This window comes from Budorcas taxicolor, chromosome 21 (assembly GCF_023091745.1).
Source record: "Budorcas taxicolor isolate Tak-1 chromosome 21, Takin1.1, whole genome shotgun sequence".
NCBI classification, from domain to species: Eukaryota; Metazoa; Chordata; class Mammalia; order Artiodactyla; family Bovidae; genus Budorcas; species Budorcas taxicolor.
The window spans coordinates 69,278,342-69,291,594 of NC_068930.1; positions in this window are offsets into that span (position 1 = coordinate 69,278,342).

Sequence of the window (13,253 nt, forward strand, 5' to 3'; positions counted from 1 at the left end):
ATAATGGAAAGAATATTAAAAAGGAATGTATATATGTTTACAACTGAATCACTTTGCTATACTACAGAAAGTAATGCAACATTGTAAATCAATTATACTTCAATTAAAAAAATTGAAAGAAAGATGAAAAGGTTCTGGGGATCTAATGTATAGCATGTTGATTATACGTAACAATTCTGTACTATATACTTGAAAGTTACTAAGAGAGTAGATGTTAGATGTTCTCAACACAAAAAAGAAATGGTGATTGCACAGCGTTGTGGAGGTGTTAGTAAACACTGTGCCCATAATTATACCGCAATACATAAGTGTGTCAAGCAAACACGCTGTACACCTTAAAGTTATGCTATATGTCAATTATATACCAATAGAGTTGGGAAAATAACAGAATGAATGTAATATTTGTCTTTTTGTGACTGGCTTCTTTCAGTTAATATAATGTCCTCAGGGTTGTAACCCGTGTCAGAATTTCATTCCTTTTTAAGGCTGAATAATATTCCACTCTCTGGAGAAGGGCAGGGCAACCCACTCCAGTATTCTTGCTTGGGAAGTGCTAGAGACAGAAGATCCTGGTGGGCTACAGTCCATAGGGTCACAAAGAGTTGGACACACTTAGTGACTGAACAGCAACAACGTGTCACTGTATAGATACGCCGTGTCTTGTTTGTCCGATCGTCCATCAAAGGCCAATGATAGATACCGTTTGGCTGTTGTGAATAACGCTGCTATGAACAGGGGTGGAAAAATATCTATTCAAGCCCCTGCTTTCAGTCCTTTTGGGTATATACTGAGAAGTGGAATTACTAGATCACACGATAACTCTATGATCTGATTTTTGAGGAGACCTGTTGTAGAAGTTCAGTCTTGACGTTTGTAATTCAGAGTAGACTTTTGCAGTTCACTTAAGGAGGTGGAAAGAGCCGAGGGCAGGTATACCATACCAACCTTGGGAATGGGGTGTAGGGCACAGGGGGTCAGCACTGACCTGAGGGTTGGTTTTTAACACCCACTGGACGGGTCCTCGGAGGAACTGAACTGTAGAAAAACAAAGTTATCTTTCTTGTTTGCCTGATCTTGTGACTCAAGATATATACTGGTACCCTGGGCCCCAAAGTTCTCTGTGGAGCGTGACCACAGTATTTTTAGCCTGGAAATATTTGCAGGATGGGAGTTGCCCAACACCTACATGGACCATAAAATAATTTCCATAATGCGGCAGTGGAACGCCTCTCTTGGAGTCTCGTGAGTGCCTGCAAGCCCTGTGAGATCAACACGGCCCCCGAGGCTGCCCAGGCCCCAGACAAAGGAGGGCTGCTGTAGGGGCCAGACCGCCTCAGGCTGTCCTGCCGTAGCCCTCTTCCTGGGGGTCGGGCGGAGGCAAGAGAGCAGGGTAGGGTGGTGGGGCTAATAAAGACCGCCTGTCCGTCCATTTGGGCCCACGTTGGCCGTAGCAAGACTTTAATGGTCCCGGCCTAAGGGATCTGGTCTCTTTCAACCGTGAGTCACCCTCAAGGGTAGGGCCGGTGCAGGCCAGCTGTTTTCTCAGAACCACAGGGGACGAAATTGGGGGGGCTGCTGGGCTGAATCTGGGCCCAGAGGGAGCAAGGCCGAGTCTGCAGAAGCCCCAGGACTGCCTCAGCCTCACCTGGGCCTCCTGAGTTTGGTGCCTGGGCATGGTGTCCCATTTGCTTATTTCTGGGTCGATTTCTGTCGCATGCCACAGTTGCCCAAAGTGCCCAGGGGAGGCGGGGGAGGCACCTGGAGAGGCAGCCCCTGAAGACCTCGGAGATTTGGCCTCTCAGGCAGGTGGCATTCCGCGAAAGGCTGGACTGTCCACCTCCACCCGCCAAGGCAGGGTGGCTTTCAAGGGAGGGGCCGTTGCCCCACGGACCAGCCTGTGTGTCCTGGAGGGAAGCCCTTAGCCTCTCGGAGCCTGTGAGTCACTGGACACGTAGACCTGCTGTGAGGCAGGGCGGTTGTAAGGAGACAGGGCAGGTGAGCCTGGCACGGGGGAGTCTGTGCTAAGTGTTCAGTGCGGGCAGCTTTGGGGCAGTGCCAGCATCAAGCTGTGAGCCCGGTGTAGGGTGGGCAGTTGGGGAAGGAGTCGGCCTGGGTCTTCCAGGGGAGGACGGTCCTGGCAGTTTCCTGGAGCTGGGCTCCTCTGGAGGTGGACCCGGGGTCAGCGGGTGGACAGGAAATTCCAACCCCAAGCTGACGCTCCCCGGGCGCCCTGCTGGTGGCTCCTCCTGATGCCGCAGTGTGGTTCCGAGGGACGAAGGAAGCCGGGTGCCCAGCCCAGTCCTACCTGGAGCCCGGGTGTCTGTAAGCTAGAGACAGCATCAGTCTTGATCCAACGGAGCAGATTCACCCCATGTGGGCATTGATTGAGGTGGAAGAGCGGACTGCCCACGGCAGACTCGAGGTGCAGAGCCCGTCGGGTGGTGCACTGTAAGCCACTGGTGTGGATGGATTTCAAGTGGCCAGGGCCCATGTGGGCTTCTCACCGCAGGCTGAGTCAACATGGTGGATAGAGTCTGTTTAAGTGGGGTGGGCTGGGCACCCGAGATGCCGACCGGCTTTCGGGCAGTCCTGGGCTCAGGTGTCCGCACAGTCCCTGGCACCCTCCCTGGGGGATCGGGAGGAGGAGGCTTTGAAATATTGTACAGGTGATGGGGTATGGCTACCGCTGCCTTCTGGAATTCCCCCAGAGTCCTGGGAGAAAAGACAGCGGGAGGACGGGGTTTGACTCTCTTTCTTCTGCTGAAAAGTGGGGACCACGAAGGTAGGGGCTTGGCACCTGGGGGCCCTTCCTCCTTCTCAGGGAGGGGGAATAAACCACGGCCCTGCCTGCCGACGTGATGGCTGTGGGTGTCTGGTGAGCGACGAAGCTTTGCTAGCCATAAAGCGCTAAATAAATGAGTGGATCATTTGATAAACTAGAAGTGCTCAGAGGCAAATAAAACAAGGATGTTGACAGATTGCTGGGAGAGTGAATCTGACCTGGAAGAAGTGAAGGAGTACGCTGTGTGGCCATCCTGGAGAAGGACAGGGTTAGGGACTTATGCTGAGCATGAGCAGGGGGGCCAGTGAAGCTGGAGGCAAGGGAGGGAGGAGAGGAGGGCTTGGGGACAGCTGGGGGGGCAGCCAGCTCGTAGAGGGTCCGGGTGTGCTGGCTTTTCCAGGCTCACCCTGCAGGGGAGACACTGAGAGGCTGTGGCCAGGATGCAGGTGACAGACGCTGGAGGCTCAGGTCACTCACCTAAGCCTGCAGAAGTGACCAGATTCTGGACACATCTTGAAAATAAAACCATCAGGACTTGCTGATGGCTTGGATCTGGGTGTGAGAGGAGGGCCATCAAGATGCCTCTGGGGTTTCTGGCCAGAGCAATGGGAGTATGGAGGTGGGGCCCCCACCAGGGGGGTCCATGAAGGTGATGAGGGGGTCATGGAGGCATGGTGATGGCCGAGCTGGGCCCAGCTCACCTCCAGCTTCCCGGGTGATGGTGGCACTTCCTGTGGGCACCCAAAGGGCTGTCAGAAGCCCGGGCACCCGGAAGGCTCAGCCTTCCAGATTCAATAAAGCCATAGGCACGTGGCATGTGAAATGCTGGCCGACAAAGCTCGAGGCTGTCTCCTCTCCCCATAAGTGTGCGTGCACTCACACACACACACACACACACACACACACACACACATCTGGCTCACAAATAAATATTCACAAGGTTCCTGGTGTCTTATGTTTTCCTCTTCACACTCATCTCTGTTTTCCAAGTTTTCTAAAATGAATACATATTGTACCAACCCCCCAAAAGACCTATTATTTTCCTTTAAAAGACTTCTATCATCTTAATATGGAGAGTGTACTTTTGAAAAGAACTCATCTGCAGCATGAGAATACAGTTAGACACGGTGACATTATGACAGAACTGGCTTCCACTAATTGAGAGTGGAAATTTCAATCCTAAACGTCTCCAATAAAAAATTACCAGCCAACTGTGCTGCAAACCACACAATGAACCATTATGTAGCCATGGATACTTCCTCTCTGTTGCCTTTATATAAACAGAGGGAAATATTTCTGCATGGGAACCGTCAAGAAACAAGATTACAGATGAAGCTGGATTCCTGGCATGCAAAGCCAACCTAAGAGAAAATGAACAGAAAAAAGACTGGAAGGAAATGCTTCAGTGGTGATATTTTCTGTGTAGAGAAACCATGCGTTTGTTTTCTTCTTCTTCTTGATTTTCAGCCTTTTCTAACTTTTTCTTTAAGCAATGTATATTCCTTTCAGAAAGAAAAACAACCCCAAGTTACTTTCAGGTTTTTAAAACTCCTACCCCATCTTCAAAGCCCATTAGAAGATGTCCTGAGCCCCACCCCCAAAGGCATCTTGTCCTGCCTGTGCTGCAGGTACACAGGGAGTCAGGAGGCTCTGGATTCATTCCTTCCTGCCCACACAGGCTTTCTGTCTGCAGGGACAGCCAGTGGAACCAGAGGTGACTGCCCCCACTGGGACCGTCTCTGAATGTCACGGACCCTCAGGGCACAGCCCGAGGACGTGGCTGCTGGGAGTGCCCCGGGCAACGTCTGGGCCTTTCTGCCCTCACATCGTCACCTGGTCACCTGGTTGGAGACTCCCCGAGGTAGAGTGGGCGTCAGTTACTGGCCGAGGCCTCTGGGTGGCTCCACCTGCTCTAGCCTGGGAGACTGTCCCGGCCCGTCCTCCCAGGCGCACCTCCTGGAATGTGGAGCGTCTGTCCTCCCTGCCCGGTGACAGCTGAAGGCCTGAGAGCCGTGGAGGCCGGAGGGTGGAGAGGGGCGCCTGGAAACATTTCTTCTTACTCTATTCAAAGTGGCCCAGTGAGGGCATGGGATGACCCCTGTGCACCCCAAATCCCCATGTGCTGGGACATGGGCTGGAAACGTGTTCGCTTTTGAGCAGAGAAGGTCAGCAGTCTGGGACACGTGTCACGGGGGTGGGGAGGGGGTTGCTGGAGAAAGGTGGGAGATTTTCCACTCACTTCGGGGGTGGATCCCAGGCCAGGCAGTGGCCTCCTCTTTTCCTGCCCCCATCCCTGTCCCCACACTGCAGAATGGCCCCCAGCTTCTCCCTTCCTCATCCTCCCACACATCCAGCACAACTGGGGCCGGCCTGGGCGCCCCTCCCACCAGAGTGGCCGGACCTGGGGCCCTCCTGACGCCAGGGGAGCCGTTTGGCCGGGCTTTGCAGGGCCTGATGGGAAGTTTTATTGACCAGGCCCTGCAGTCTGGATTTTGTCTGAGGCAGCTGTCTGTGTGGGCTCCCAGGAGGGGTGAGAGCATCCAGCCACCAGGCAGAGCTTGCTGGGAACGGACGTCAGGATGACGGCCTGGAAGGCCTGGGCCTCCATGGGGCTCTGTGGGCCCCAGGGCGCCTTCCGGCTTCATGGAGCCGCTAAACTCTGTGACTCAGAGCACAAAGACCTCTGCTGTCACTCCCATCCTGGACCTGGGGGTCCCCTCTGGCCGGGTCTGTTGCCCCGTGTCCACGGGGCGGGGGGGCCCATAGGAGCGCCCTCCCACCTTCCAGAGGCACCCGTCCGCCGCCTCACCTCCACCAGCCTCCACCACCACTGGGCCCATAGGGATGGGCGACTGGGAGAGAAAAAATCCTAGGCATTGTCATCTTAACGCTCGCCCAATGAGGTGTGAAATTCTGCGTTTCCAAAATCTGTTATCAGCCGCACGCTCTGTCCTTCCCCCCGCGGGCGAGGGGGCCGCACTGAGGACTCTCCGAGGGGCGCCGCGACCTCTGCGACAGGAGTTACGGCCGGCCTGTGGCGCCATGGCCGGGAGCACGCGGGCTGGGAGGGACCGATCACTCCGGGGAGAGCCTTCCGCAGGCCTCATTAGGCTGAAAATGATAACAAATATCTTCCCCTCACCTGTTTTCATTAACAATGGCTTCCCCCTTATCTTTTTGCCGCACGTACCGTCCTTCTAGGAAACAGACGCGCGCGGGCTGCCGAGAGAAGCAGGGCAGCGGGCTGGAGGGAGGAGAAAGGCGCAGGCCCCTCGCCCCCCTCCCCGGGGGGTGGGGGGTCCCCGTAAGTCCTCCAGCTGGCGCCAGCAGGGGGCGCCGCGGGCTTGCCGAGACTGGGGCGGGGGGGCCCTGACCTTCAGGGGGACGCTGGCCGGCCGTGACCGGCTAGATGTGCAGGGAGGGGAGCCAACCTTCTGGAAACTTCCAGGCCCTCCCCACCTCTTGGTTCACCCCGCCCTCACCCGCCCCCGCCACGCAGCCTTTCTGGAACCTCGGGCAAATGTAAGCCTTCTCCAGCCACGTCTCCCCTCCCCGTTGATCCCGTGGAAAGCAGGGTGGCGGGATGAAGGCCTTTGGGGAGGGAGCCCTGCTGGCAAGGGAGTCAGAGCCGGGAAGGAGGCCGGGAGTTGGCTCTGGCTTCCGATCCAGGGGGAGGCCTGGGCCTCCAGGCCTCCGGGCCTCCGGGCCCCCAGGCCCCGCGGCAGCCTCCCTCACCCCAGGCTGGGCCCCTCCGCAGCATTCCTGCCGTGCACACTGCCTGTCCTCCCCCAGGCCGCCGCATGCTCGCTGGAGCTTTTCACGTCTCTGACCTCGTACTTCCGCTCCTCGGAGCCGCTCTCAGGCTCCTCCTGGACACCGCCCGGCAGCCTGGCATTTGAGGCCCCGGCCTTGAAGCCCCTCCGACCCTCAGCCCCGGGGGCGGGGGGCTGGTGGCTGGTCCCCTCACTCGGCCGTGTCTCTGACGGATGAGCCACCCCAAATAGCCAGGCGCGTGGGCACCCTGGCCTTCCCTGGCTCAAGCTTGTCCTGCCACTGGGCCCCACTGCTGGGAAGGCTTCCCCATCCCCTGCATTTGGCGAACTCATTTGTCCCCTTCGAGGTCTATCCCCAAGGTCACTTCCACTGGGAAGCCCTTCAAAGGCTCTCAGGCCTGTCGAGCTACCCGGGTACCCTTGTAGCTCGGTGGGTGGGAGACAGTCCCCACGGCCCGGCCCTGGGCTCCCCACCCAGCTCAAGGCTCACCCTTCTGAGGGCCCTGGGCTCCCCACCCAGCTAGGGCTCACCCTTCTGAGGGCCCTCAGCTCCCCACCCAGCTCAGGGCTCACCCTTCTGGGGGCCCTGGGCTCCCCACCCAGCTCGGGGCTCATCCTTCTGAGGGCCCTCAGCTCCCCACCCAGCTCAGGGCTCACCCTTCTGGGGGGCCTGGTTCAGCTGTACTCTGCCCTTCCTCCTCTGGGCACCACTGGCCCCCAGCTGCTGCCCCAGGCACACACTCTAGGCACCATGGACCTAGGTCATTGGTCTTACTATCATTTCCATCCTGCAGGTCAGGACTCTGAGGCTCAGAGGGGCGAAAGCTGCTTACTTCGGTCCCACAGCCTGTCAGTCTGTCTGTCTGTGCTCTTCTCCACAATCCTGCCCTCCCCCATGAAATCCCAGCTTCCTCCAGCAACGGGGAGCTCACTCCCTGGACTGTGCTGAAGGAAGACTCGCCGAGCTGAGATCTGTCCTAGAGGCCCCTGTCCACTGCTCTGGGGCTCCCGGGAGGAGGCATAGATCCAGCAATGGTGTTTTTCTGGGCCCATAGTTGCTGCTTTGTGGGTGAAGGTGCCGGGCGCCCCTTCCTATGGGGTCCCGTGGAGAACAGGTCAGCCTGGTGTTTTTGCTGGGTCTTCCCCCGACTGGCCCCTGCAAGATGGGCTGATGTGTCAACCAACAAGCAGCAACAGAGTTGAGGAAGGGTCTGCAGGCAGAAGGGCCAGAGGAGCTGAGGTCCAAGAGTCGGGACCTCCCGGGTGTGTGGGAAGCAGGGGTGGCGGGCAGTGAGGGTGTGACGTCAGGACAGGAAGGGTGTGACATCAGGACAGGAAGGCTGGCCATGGGAGGGGAGGGGCCGGGGAGGCCTCACGGCCAGCCTTAGGCGGAAGGCGAGAGAGGGAGGCTTGATGGAGATGCATCGACAGAGCAGATCTTGGGACCAGGATCCAGATGGTCTTTGGGTGTTGCCAGAACCGTTCTTCAGCTACGGAGGGGAAACTGAGGCCTGGGGGCGTGGCGGTGCAGCCGGTGATGGTCAGCACTTCTCTGGACGGGAGCGCCCATGTGTCTGCACAGGCCTGCTCCCCGCCATTGCATGGGCTCCCAGTGGCCTGTCCCCAGAGTGGCCCCTTCTCCCTGGGACCTGAGGACCATGTGATGGAACGCAGCGGCATCTGGGCCGCCTCGCTGGGCCCCCGAGGTCACGGTCTTCAGACTTGCTAATTAGTTGGTAACCACACACCCCGAGAAATGTGCCCATCTTGATTACACGGCTTTCCAGCATCTCCCCGCCCCCCCCCCCGCCCCCTGTCTGCCTCTTTCCCGGCAAGGCTCAGAGAAAAAAAAAAAAACGAGCAGCTTCCCCTCTCTCGAGGAAGAGTCACCCGCAGATGTTTTTACAAAGTCGGGGCCAGGGAACATACGAGTAAATGCCACGATTCATGTTTGCAAACCCCTCCCTGCCAGCTTCTGTCTTGACAAGCCGTTGAGGGGGCGCTGGGGCGGAGGCAGGCAGATGTGGAAGCCGGGAATGGGGCCAAGCGCTTTGTTCAGACAGTGTTCCCCATCAGGGGCAGAACTAAGTGGCGTGCAGAACCGGGGAAGCTCCGTGACGATCGGGGGCTCCGGGGTGCCTGCAGGCCAGCCCACCGGCCAGTCATCACCCGGCCACCCCCGAGCAGGTGGCCTGGCTCTGCAGAGGGGGAGGGTGCCTGTCAGGAAGGCTCTGCTGCCCTTGAGAGAGGTTCAATTTCCCCAAAGGTCAGTGGGCACATTCCTAATTATTGTAATAACAACAATTAGTAGGAGTGCTGATAACCTGGTCCGGGAGCTCTGCTCCAAGCTCAGCTCCACGGCCTTGCTGGAGCCTGGGGCGGGGGGCACCTGGGCAGGAGTCCTGAGCCCCCATCTTACAGATGTAGCCACTGAGGTCGATGGGGTTCCAGACCCCTATTCCGAGGCACCAGTCGGGCTGTGGTGGGTGGGAGCGGGTGCTGGAGTTCTGATTGCTCACTCTGGAGGTGCAGGGTGGTGGGATCATCAGTTGGGGGGGTGGAGTAGCCACTTTTCAAGTTGGGAGGGGGGGGGGTCCCTGAGGTCACATGTAGAGGGTGACGGCCAGCTCTGCTTTTCTGCAAGATCAACCCTGCCCAAGGAGGCCTGGCCATCCCACCTTCCTTGACAGGGTCTCACTGACATTTACTGAGCACCTACTTTTTGCCTCGGTGGGAGACCCTGCAGCTTACTGGGAGTTCTTCTCCCCGGGCTCCCCCAGAGGGGAGGAGCACTCTAGTCCTTTGGGAGCACTCCAGCACCAGGGTACCTCCTGGCCTCGAGCGTCCATCTCCCAGGCAGGACAAGAAGCCAGAGAGAGCTAGGAGCTGTGACCTGGGGGCCAGGAGGGCAGGGTGGGGGGAGAGAAGAAGGAGGGACTCTGCCCCATGTTCCGTGGGGAGCAGAGCGTGGATGGGTCTACCATGGTCTGTGCTGGGTGCTGAGACGCCGAGCTCGGAGGATTGATGGTTGGCTGTCGAGCGGCGAGCTGACCAACTAACCTCGCCTGGGCCTCAGATGAAGGCAGAACCAAGAGTGTGAAGGTCGGGAGCTGAGCAACTGGCAACAGAGCTGCGAGCCACTGCCCCCCAGGGGCCCTGAACAGACCCACTTCCAGCCTGACCCTGGAGAGCCTTGTGTATCTGTGAGAGGGCTGCCTGGAGGAGGTGGCAGACTCTAAGACAGGGCCAGGCTGTGGGAAGGTGTGTGTGTATGTCAGGGGCCCCCTACTGCAGCACACACCACCCCTCCCCTGGGGCTATGGACGCCCTGGCCCTGGGGTTCTGGGGCCCAGAGGCATTGCTCCCTGTGTTTGCAAAGAAGAGCCCATCTGAGGCAGCTCCAGGAGGGCAGGCTTCTGGGGAGGGGAGGGGTCCTGGAACCAACCACAGAGGCTTCCCTCTGCAACCTCAGAGCTGCGTCTTAATTAGTCAAGTTCTCAAATCATTTACCGCTCCCCACACACGGAAGCCGCACCAAATTAAAAATACTGGCGACAACGATGTGCAGGCCGAGGGAGCTGCAGAGATAGGCGTCCCGATCGCAAGCAAGCCGGAGCAGCTCCTCCCGGGGGAGTCCCTGCCCACGTCCTGCCCGTCACCCAGCTGGAGGGACATGGGACAGCCACCGCAGCTCTGCCAGCCCTGTGCGTCCATGCCCAGCAGAGGGGGAGAGCAGCCTCGCGCCCCTGGGTGCCGTGGGGCCCCTACTCTATCCATCCCTCCCCTCTTGGACATTTGCAGCCTTGGCAGAAGTCCTCAGATCAGCACGGGCACAAGGAGCCTGGCCAGGTGTTCACAGGAAGCCTCCTGGAGGAGGCGGCACTCAGCACGGAATAGCCTTGGGAGGTGGGCTCAGTGTGGACGTTTCAAGTGCAGCCCAGCATGAGCCAGGGCTTGAGGTCAGAGGTGGGACAGAGCCCCCCTAGGAGTGGGTCCTGTCTTCCATTGGGCCCGAGAGTCCCAGAGTCCACAGGTCCGTGGATGGGGGAACACAGAGCCTAAACGCACCAGCACTACCACCTTTCAGAGGCAGTGAGGAGGAAGAAGGTGTCCGTGACTCTTCTGGGGCCCGCAGATGACTGATGCTTGGCCTAAGCTTGGTCATTGTCATGCATTAATGCCTCCAAACGTGGGCACTGTGCCACATACCCTGGTCACCAGGCCTCAGTTTATCTGTGACAAGAGAGACTTTTTCTATTTAACATTCCACAGTGAAACCCATCAGTGGTCTACCCATCCACCCATCCACCCACCCATCCGTCCTTCCATCCATCCACCCATCCACCCATCCATCCATCCATCTACCCATTCATCCATCTACCCATTCATCCATCTACCCACCTACCCATCCATCCATCCATCCACCCATCCATTCATCCATCCACCCACCCATCCATCCATCCATCTGCCCATTCATCCATCTACCCCCCTACCCATCCATCCACCCACCCACCCGTCCTTCCATCCATCCACCCATCCACCCATCCATCCATCCATCCACCCATTCATCCATCTACCCACCCACCCATCCATCCATCCATCTGCCCATTCATCCATCTACCCCCCTACCCATCCATCCACCCACCCATGCGTCCTTCCATCCACCCATTCATCCATCTATCCATCTACCCATCCATCCATCCATCCACCCATCCACCCATCCACCTATCCACCCATCCACCCATCCATCCATCCTTCCATCCACTCACCCACCCACCCATCCATCCACCCAGCCATTCATCCATCCACCCATCCATCCATCCACCCACCCATCCGTCCTTCCATCCATCTGTCCATCCATCCACCCACCCATTCATCCATCTACCCACCTACCCATCCATCCAACCATCCATCTATCCATTCACCCACCCATCCATCGATCCATCCGTCCATCCGTCCATCCACCCACCCACCCATCCCTCCACCCACCTACTCAGCCATCCATCCATCTATCCACCGATCCACTCACCCATCCATCCACCCACCCATCCATCCATCCATCCATCCATCAATCCATTCACCCACCCATCCACCATCCATCCCTCATGCAGCCATTCTCCCATCCATTCATCCATCCATCCATCCATCCATCATGTATTCACTCAACAAACACACCTTGTGTCTTACTACATGGCTGAGGCACAAAGAAGAATTAGCTTCCCACCTCCCGCCGACCCCCCGCCACCTCCTATTGCATTAAGTGGCTCACCAGCATCTAAAGCTGGACATGACAAACACTGGGTTCTGGGGAGTAAATATAATCCATGTGAAGCCACTTTGAAAGTTAAAAGCACAATTAACACCGGTGCTCCATGTGTAAGGACAGCGCTTTCTCTTTGCCCACAGGAGGGAAATCACACAGTGCCTACTATGGTGCAGATGATGGTGGCTGGAGCGGTAATTTAATTATGGTGCGTCTCCCATTAGTGGAGGTGTCGGTTCAAATCCCCCTCTCGGCACCAGACCAGGAACTCACAGAGGGGAGAGACTGTGTTCTTATTCAATTAATCAGTTATGCCCTCGCTTCACATCTGTAGGCTTTCTGCCTGTAAACACCCTCTGTGTGTGAAGTCGCTCAGTCGTGTCAGACTCTTTGCGACCCCGTGGACTGTAGCCCACCAGGCTCCTCCGTCCATGGGATTCTCCACGCAAGAATACTGGAGTGGGTTGCTGTTTCCTTCTCCAGGGGATCTTCCTGACCCAGGGATCGAACCCAGGTCTCCTGCATTGCAGGCAGATGCTTTAACCTCTGAGCCACCAGGGATCTCTCCCATCTTTAAATGCAAGCACACAGACACAGAGGATGAAATGGTTGGAGAGCATCACCGACTCGATGGACATGAATTTGATCAAACTCCGGGAGATAGTGGAGGACAGAGGAGCCTAGCATGCTGTAGTCCATGGGGTCACAAAGAGTCGGACACGACTTAGTGACTGAACAACACACACACACACACACACAACCTTTTGCAAAATGAAGCCCTTTCCCATCTCACCCTCTTTCTTCCTATTCACCACTACTACTACTAAGTCGCTTCAGTTGTGTCCAACTCTGTGTGACCCCATAGATGGCAGCCCACCAGGCTCCGCCGTCCCTGGGATTCTCCAGGCAAGAACACTGGAGTGGGCTGCCATTTCCTTCTCCAGTGCATGAAAGTGAAAAGTCAAAGTGAAGTCGCTCAGTCGTCTCCAACTCTTAGTGACCCCATGCACTGCAGCCCACCAGGCTCCTCCGTCCATGGGATTTTCCAGGCAAGAGTACTGGAGTGGGGTGCCATTTCCTATTCACAGCTGTGGTGTATTGCCTCCAATGCCTCACCTCTGACTCAGTCCCTCCGTATCCTGCCCCCATGCTGCCCCAGAGAAACCCACCTAACCTGCCCCAGTGGCTTCTTCCCAACCTTGGTCTTAATTGATATCTTTGCCTCATGGGGAACCAATGACCCTCCCCTTCCTCACTCTCTTGTCTCTCTTGGCATTTGGGATTTCTCTGCATTTACAAACATGAGGGATTCAAGAGTGTTTCTGGATGTCAGGGAAGGAGCCGGTGGATTGTAAGAAACTGGAAATTCAGAGCCAGAAGGGGTACTGGGGTGACCGGACGAGAGGAAGCCGGGTCTGGTCCCTCCCCGCCTTTG